Genomic DNA, 7,260 nt, shown 5'->3' on the forward strand with positions numbered 1-7,260 from the left:
ATTGTTGGAAACAATTGGAAGCAGGCAATTATGCAGGCAGACTAGAAGCCCAACCCAGCATTTAAACCACTGCAAAGAGCAGTGCAGGGTGTTTCTCACAAGAGATACTGCAAGAAAGTAAGCTATCAGAATTGAAAACTGAAAAAAGCTGAACTCAGAGCAGAAATGCTAGGGGCTGCCATAGCTGTTATAATCAGGCATAGGCGAATTGCTGAGGGTGGTGACAATGCAGATGCTGACAGACAACCCAGAGTGAGGAGAAGGAGAAGAGTATACAGGCCCAGGGTCACCTACCATGGGTTACATGAGCTGGAGATAGTAGAGCCCTACAGAGTGGACAGAGACCTTCTGCAGCAGATTGTTGAGCTGTGCAGGCCACATTTCACACACAGAACCAACAGAGGGGAACCCATCCCAGTCGAAACCAAGGTATGTGTTGGCCTAAGAATACTAGCAACAGGTACCTTCCAGAGACCAACTGGTGATATGATGGGTATATCACAGGCATCAGCCTCCAGGGTACTGCACCAGTTCCTGGATGCCATGTCAGCACATGTCGGTGATCATATATATGTCCCTAATGACCGTGAGGTTGTGGCCAGCAATATGCGTCTCTTCCAGCAAATAGCGGGATACCCTGAGGTGCTGGGTGCAATAGACTGCACGCACGTACACATCAAAGCACCAGCTGGTGAGCGGGGTAGAGTCTACATTAACCGCAAGGGATACCCCTCCATCAACTGCCAGGTCGTGTGTGATGCCCAGGGCATAATAATGAATGTGTGTGCTGGCTGCCCTGGGAGCTACCACGATTCCCACATCTGGCATCTGGCGAGCTGTACCAATCATTTGCCAGTGGGGACTTCCCACACGGACACCTAGTGGGGGATGCAGGTTATGCACTTGAGCCGTGGCTGATGACACCCATCAGAAATGCACACACACCTGAACAGGAACGCCATAATGAGGCACACGCACAAACACGTAATGTCATAGAGCATGTGTTTGGGCTGCTCAAGTCACGGTTCCGGTGTCTGGACACATCTGGTGGAGCCTTGCAGTACACACCAACTACATGTACCCAAATGGTCATGATATGTGCTATGCTACATAATATGATCCTGCGGAAACAGCTGCAGCAGGACCAGCACAGGGCTGGGCCTAACATCCCCCCACCATTGCCAAGGCCACCACAGGCAGAGGGTGACTCGGAGGAGGAACAACCTGACCTTGTCCCAGTAGGCAGAAGGAGGCGTGCCCAGTATGCCCTGGCCTTGGCAAAGAGGCAACGCATAGCACATACACTTGGTCAGTAGGAACACTGGGACTGATACCCGCTCTGACTCACTCATATAGTAACAGGGATGCCTAACATGACACAACCTGCTTCCAAACATGTACAGGGAGTGTAGTATGTGCATCTGACAGAGGCAGCCCTGCAGCACCACCTGAGGCATGAATGCCATGTGTTAAGTAATGTAATACCATGTACCATATGCACACCTGAGGACCTGACTAACATCCACCCTCACCAATCATAAACCACAAAAAACACAAACCTAACTCATAGGTACCACAAGGGATAGTAACCTAGATGTAATGCTACCCAATGCCAGAAGTATAAATGCGTGCAGTGTAAACGCACACAGTATGGAGAATGTAGATATCAGTGCTGTAATAGAAAACAGGGTCAAAGCCCACATCAGCACCCTGACACTACCAGGTCACATCTCTGTCCTAATAGCAGGAACAGCCCCAGGCCTACTCTGGCAACGTGAGTGTCAAATGAAATATTACTGTCAACCTGGGTGCCCAGGTCCCTGATAACTTCTTCTGTGCTTAGAGGATTGCCACCTAGATGGGAACTAGGGGTAACCCTGTTGTTCCCGAAGGGTATGACTATGCATTGTTTAGTGTTTAATGTAAGGCCATGGCTCTGGCACCAGTTATCTGTGTCTATGAAGGATGTCTGTGTCAGATGGGTTTCCAACTATGGTTCCCAGTTTGCAGTCATCTTCAAACTTTGTCAGCCATAATCCTCCTGTGTTTGCTTGTACTTCTGAAAAGTAGATGATGAACAAAAGTGGGCCCAGGACTGAGCCCTGTGGGACACCACTTGTGACAGCTCTGGAGTGTGACATGGCACCAGCAACTTTGACCCTGTATGTTCTGTCACTTAGCCAGTTTGCAACCCATCCTGTGATGTATGGGCTCACATTTAAGCTGGTGATGTTTTCAATGATACCTGAGTGGGGTATTGTGTCGAAAGCCTTTGCCAGGTCAAGGTAGGCTGTGTGGACTGCCTTGCCCACGTCAATGGCCTGGGTGACTGTCATGAAAAAGTCAACCAAGTTTAAAAGGCATGATCTGTCCTTGACAAAGCCAAACTGGATTGGATCCAATGTCTGCAAGTCCCCTATGTCTTCATTTATCATTCCCATTATGATCCTCTCCATAGCTTAGCAGAGCAGGCTTGTCAAGCTGATGGAATGGTAGTTGCCGGGGTTGGTGGAGGCACCTCCTTTGTGAAGTGGGTCCACCATTGCCGTATGCCACTCCTTGGGCACATATCCTGAGGTGAGGCTAAGATTAAACAGCTGCCCTAACTGCGGGTGTAATTCCTCATTGAGTTCATGGAGCACACAACTGGGGACACCATCTGGTCCCATGGATAAAGTGTTTTCCGCCTTGGATAGAGCAGTTCTCACCCCAGCATTGGAGATGTTTGGGGGGCTACAATCCTCCGGTGTAGATACCCCTCCAGTTGGGGGGGGGGAGAAATCTGCTCTGAACCTGTCAGCCAGTATGTTGGCAATGTCTGTAGGTTCAGTGATATTTACATCATTCCGAACTAATTCTGAGCATATCTGGGAGTTCCCTCCCACGTGTCAAACATAGGTAAAAAAGGCCTCATGATTGTCCCTTGAGTCCTGAGTGGGTTTACTTCCAAAACTTGCCTTGGATGATTGTATGGGGGAACCCAGTGTTTTACTCATAATGAGCAGGGGTGTCTTCCCTTCTACGGATGTCGCTCTATGTTGTAGTAGCTCCTTCCTTTTGTTGTGGAGCTTGTTTATGGCTGGGGTCCACCAGACTGGATGCTTGCCTGTGGTACAAATATTCTTTGTTTTGTTTGGGATTGCTTGATCCATGCAGTCCTGGAGGTGCTGGTAGAAGGCATTTGTAAGTGAAACAGCGGCTTGGGTAATGGTGTCCGCTGGCTTGGGGGCCTTGAAAGAGACCACACCAGTCCTTACAAATGTGAAGTCGGCATTTGAGATGGTCTTCACTGTTTGTTTTTCCATCTGGGGTGTGGGTGGGATGTGGACTCCCACTGAGATTAGTGCATGATCTGATCTCACCAATGATGGGTATACTGCTGGTGTTGAACAGTGTGACCCCATGTTCGTGATGATGAGTTCTAGTATGTTGTCTCCACTTGTGGGGATGGTGATCAGTTGTTCCATGGCATTTGAGTGTATGAACTCTTGGAACCTTTGGGTTAGAGTGTTGGGGCTTGACTAGTGATCCCAGTCTATATTTGGATAGTTGGAATCACCCAGTATGATGGTGTTTGGAGATACAGTTATCCCCTCCAGTGTTTTCGGACAGCTGTGTGAGGTACCTGAGTTTGAGAGGGTGGCATGTAACATGCTACAAACTGCAGAGCAGTCTTGCCTACGGTTACTGGCACCTGGATGGTCTCCGATGCATTGTGTGTTGCCACCAACCTTGAGGTGAGGGTGTCCTTGATGAATATGGACACCCACCCTCCTTTCCTGGTGTTGTCCAGATTTTGGTGCCAGAACGCATGATATGAGGTAACACCCAATAGTGCCGGGGTGCTGTCAGAAGCTGTGAACCAGGTTTCAGGCACAGCACAGACATCAATGTGCTACATACTGAGAAGGGCATCGAGTGTGTGCAGCTTGAGGTTGAGACCTCTGGCATTGAGCAGCATTACCCTTAGTGTCTTTCCTTTTCTGTGTTCTAGGGTGGTAGGTGTAGAATATGATTCTTGCATAAAAAAGGCACAATGGGGGTGGCAAGAGCATCATCCAAAATATGGAAGCCCAGGGGTGACAGGTGCAAGCCGTCCCTTGCAAATCAGCGTGGTCTATCCAGCATGTCATCCCAGGCAGACAGACATTGGACCCCCTTTGAATGACACCATAGTTTAAGCAAATTATTACAGCTGATCATCTTGTCTCTGTTTATGTAGCATCATACTTGGTGAAGGTAGTATACTGCTCAAGGTCAGGGTCATACCAGCCTGGCCTACATAATCAGAGGGATCCTCTATGTCTCTTTCCATGTAGTCCAGGGAGGTACATCTCAGGTCGTTCACACCAGCATGGATAATGACTGGGTCAGACTTGTACTTGCAGTTGAGTGACCTGAGTGCTTGCATTATGTGGTGGATTCCAGTGCCCGATAGGCAGCTTACTGTGACCTCCTCCGTACTCGATCTGGTGAGCGGGACGTCAGTGTGTCTGACTATGGAGTCACCTATGACAAGTGTGTCTGGCATTGTGTTTGGCCTTAAGGGCTGTGACTGTTTGGCACACTGACTCTGTGGTCTATGTGTTGCATGTGCTGTGCCCTGTGGAGGCAGTTGTGTGGGTGTCTGCTGTGGTGGCCGCTGCTGTTTTGGTAGAATTCTGTTCAGAGCCTCCGAGTATGTCTTTGTGTGTCTATGTGTATGATTGTAAGTTGTGATAGTGCTATGTGAGACTGGGTTTGTGATGTGTGTGGTTACCTTCACCTTCTCTCTGGTCTTGCTAGTCCTATGTTGAGAGAGCTCAGCCTCCACTTTGGCTATATAGTTGCATCTCTCACATGTATGTGTGTTTTATGGGAGAAGGAGAGGGTTGTCAGTGTACATGAGGCAACTGTAACATTGCCTCAATATTCCCAGGTTCACCAGCTGAGCAGGAGAGGACACTAGCAACTGATCCCTAGACATGCTAGAAGGAATAGACAGAACAATGTTGGAATACAGTGAGATATCAAGCCCCCCAAACCACATCATAGTGCTTGACTGACAATACCTACACATACACCATAGTTTCATAGTGTCATAGTTTACTAGTAGGCTATCTGCCCTAGTGCATGTATATGCCTAGCCATAGTGATGTGGCTATTGCCACCCCTTATAGTGGTAATAAGTGTACAGAATAGATTCCGAATATTGTGCCTCTGACTTAGTAGTGACACATTATGACCCCCATATGTAATTGAATAACATGACTGTGCCTCTGTCTAGTCTGTGCCTCTGTCTCATATGCAGTTGTCCAGATATCTCTTGAAGAGAGTCAGTGAGGGACTCTGTCCAACATGAACTGGGATACTCTGCTAGAGTGTGAGATGCCTCTGAGTTATGACTCTGTCCCTCCAGCATGTCCTATACATGTATGTGCTGAGGTTCAAATCTGCAGCTCTCATGGTTCTGGTGGATTTGGATTGCTTGCAGTGGAGCATGTCCACCAAATCCTGATTGGACATGGTCTTGTATGTCAGGCATAGGTCACCTGTAAGTATGCGGTAAGACACTGAATAAAGCTGGGTTTCCTCTATTCTGGAAGCATATGACATGTGTTGTAGACCCCTGATCTTCATGGTAAGGTACTTTTGGGGTCTCTCCAGCTGTTGCAAGTGCTGGGTGAGGTACATACCAAATGGGGCTTTGTATTCAATCATGGGCCTGATAAGAGAGAAGTATAGTGGTACAATGACCTCCTATGATCTGGATGGAAAACCCTCCATGATAAGGTGGCCAAGATAGATAGTCTTTCTAACCACTTTGGCAACATGGGTGTCAAACAAGATGTCACTATCTACACGTGTCCCCAGGTGTCTGATTTGTTTTCTGTGCTCAGTGGGTTGCTGTCTATGTATTGATCTGTGGGTACTTTGTTCCTCCCAAAGGGGATGACTACACATCAGTTGCATTCAGTTTCAGGCCATGCATCTGGCACCAGCTATCCGTCTTTGTGACGGCATTCTGTAGGATGTGTGTGCCGGCTGATGTATTCACTATGGTGCCTAGGTTGCAGTCATCTGCAAACTTTGTCAGCCACAACCCTCCTATGTTTGCTTTCACATCTGAAAAGTAAATACCAATTAAGAGGGGTCCCAGGACACATCCTTGTGGGACACCACCTGTGACTGGCTTTGAATCCGACAAGGCACCTGCAATGTTGACTTTATGGGTTCTGTTTCCTAGCCATTTTGCAACCTATCCTGTGACATATGGTGTTACATGTCAGCTGTTGAGCTTGTCTATGATGCCTGAGTGGGGTATTGTGTCACAGGCCTTAGCCAAGTGCAGGTAGGCTGTGTGGACTGTGTAGCCCTCATCAATGGCCCTACTGACAGTTTCATAGTAGTCAACTAGGTGCAAAAGGCAGGATCTGCCCTGTACAAAGCTGAACTGGGTGGGATCAAGGGTCTGTAGGTCAGCAATGTCTCTGTGTAAGAGCTCCGTAATGACTCTTCCCATAGCTTTGCAGACAAGGCAGGTTAAGCTTGTGTGGTGGTAGTTGCCATTGTCTGTAGAGGCATCTCCTTTGTGGAGTGGGACCACTGTTGCCGTACGCCAGTGTTCAGGTACATATCCTGTAGCAAGGCTAAGGTTAAATAGCATTTGTATATATGGGTCCAGCTCCTTCTGGAGTTCACATAGCATGCAACCGGGGATACCATCAGGTCCCATTGATGCTGTGTGCTTGTCTTTGCTGAGTGCGGCTCTCACATGGACATCCAAGATGACAGTGAGGTTACATAGAGCTGTGATAACTATCTTCTTTTGGGGGTGAGGGAGGGGGTAAATTGCACTGAAGCTGTCTGCCGGAATGTTGCCAATATCTGTCAGGTCACTGGAATATATGTTGTTGTGTACCAACTCTGAGCATATCTGAGGGTTCCCAACCAGGTGTCTGACATAACTGAAGAAAGCAGTGTGGTTACCTTCATTGTCTTTGGTGATTTATGTCCCCAAGTTGACCTTGCATGTCTTTATGATATAATGTAGCTTTCTACTAGTGCTAATCACAGCTGTCTTCCCTTTTGGAGATGTAGCTCTGTCTTGCATTAGTATCCCTCATCTGTTATACAGTTTGTTTATGGCTGTGGTCCACCAGACAGGCCACTTTCCCTTTGTGGAGAGGGTCCTGTTTTTATTTGTGATTGCATGGTCCATGCTTTCTGACATCTAGCTAAGGGGAGGTCATTGTGGTTCTGCAGTTATCTTTCATCAGC

The sequence above is a fragment of the Protopterus annectens genome, chromosome 5.part0, assembly GCF_019279795.1.
Source record: "Protopterus annectens isolate FY-2018-M chromosome 5.part0, PAN1.0, whole genome shotgun sequence".
Classification (NCBI taxonomy): Eukaryota; Metazoa; Chordata; order Ceratodontiformes; family Protopteridae; genus Protopterus; species Protopterus annectens.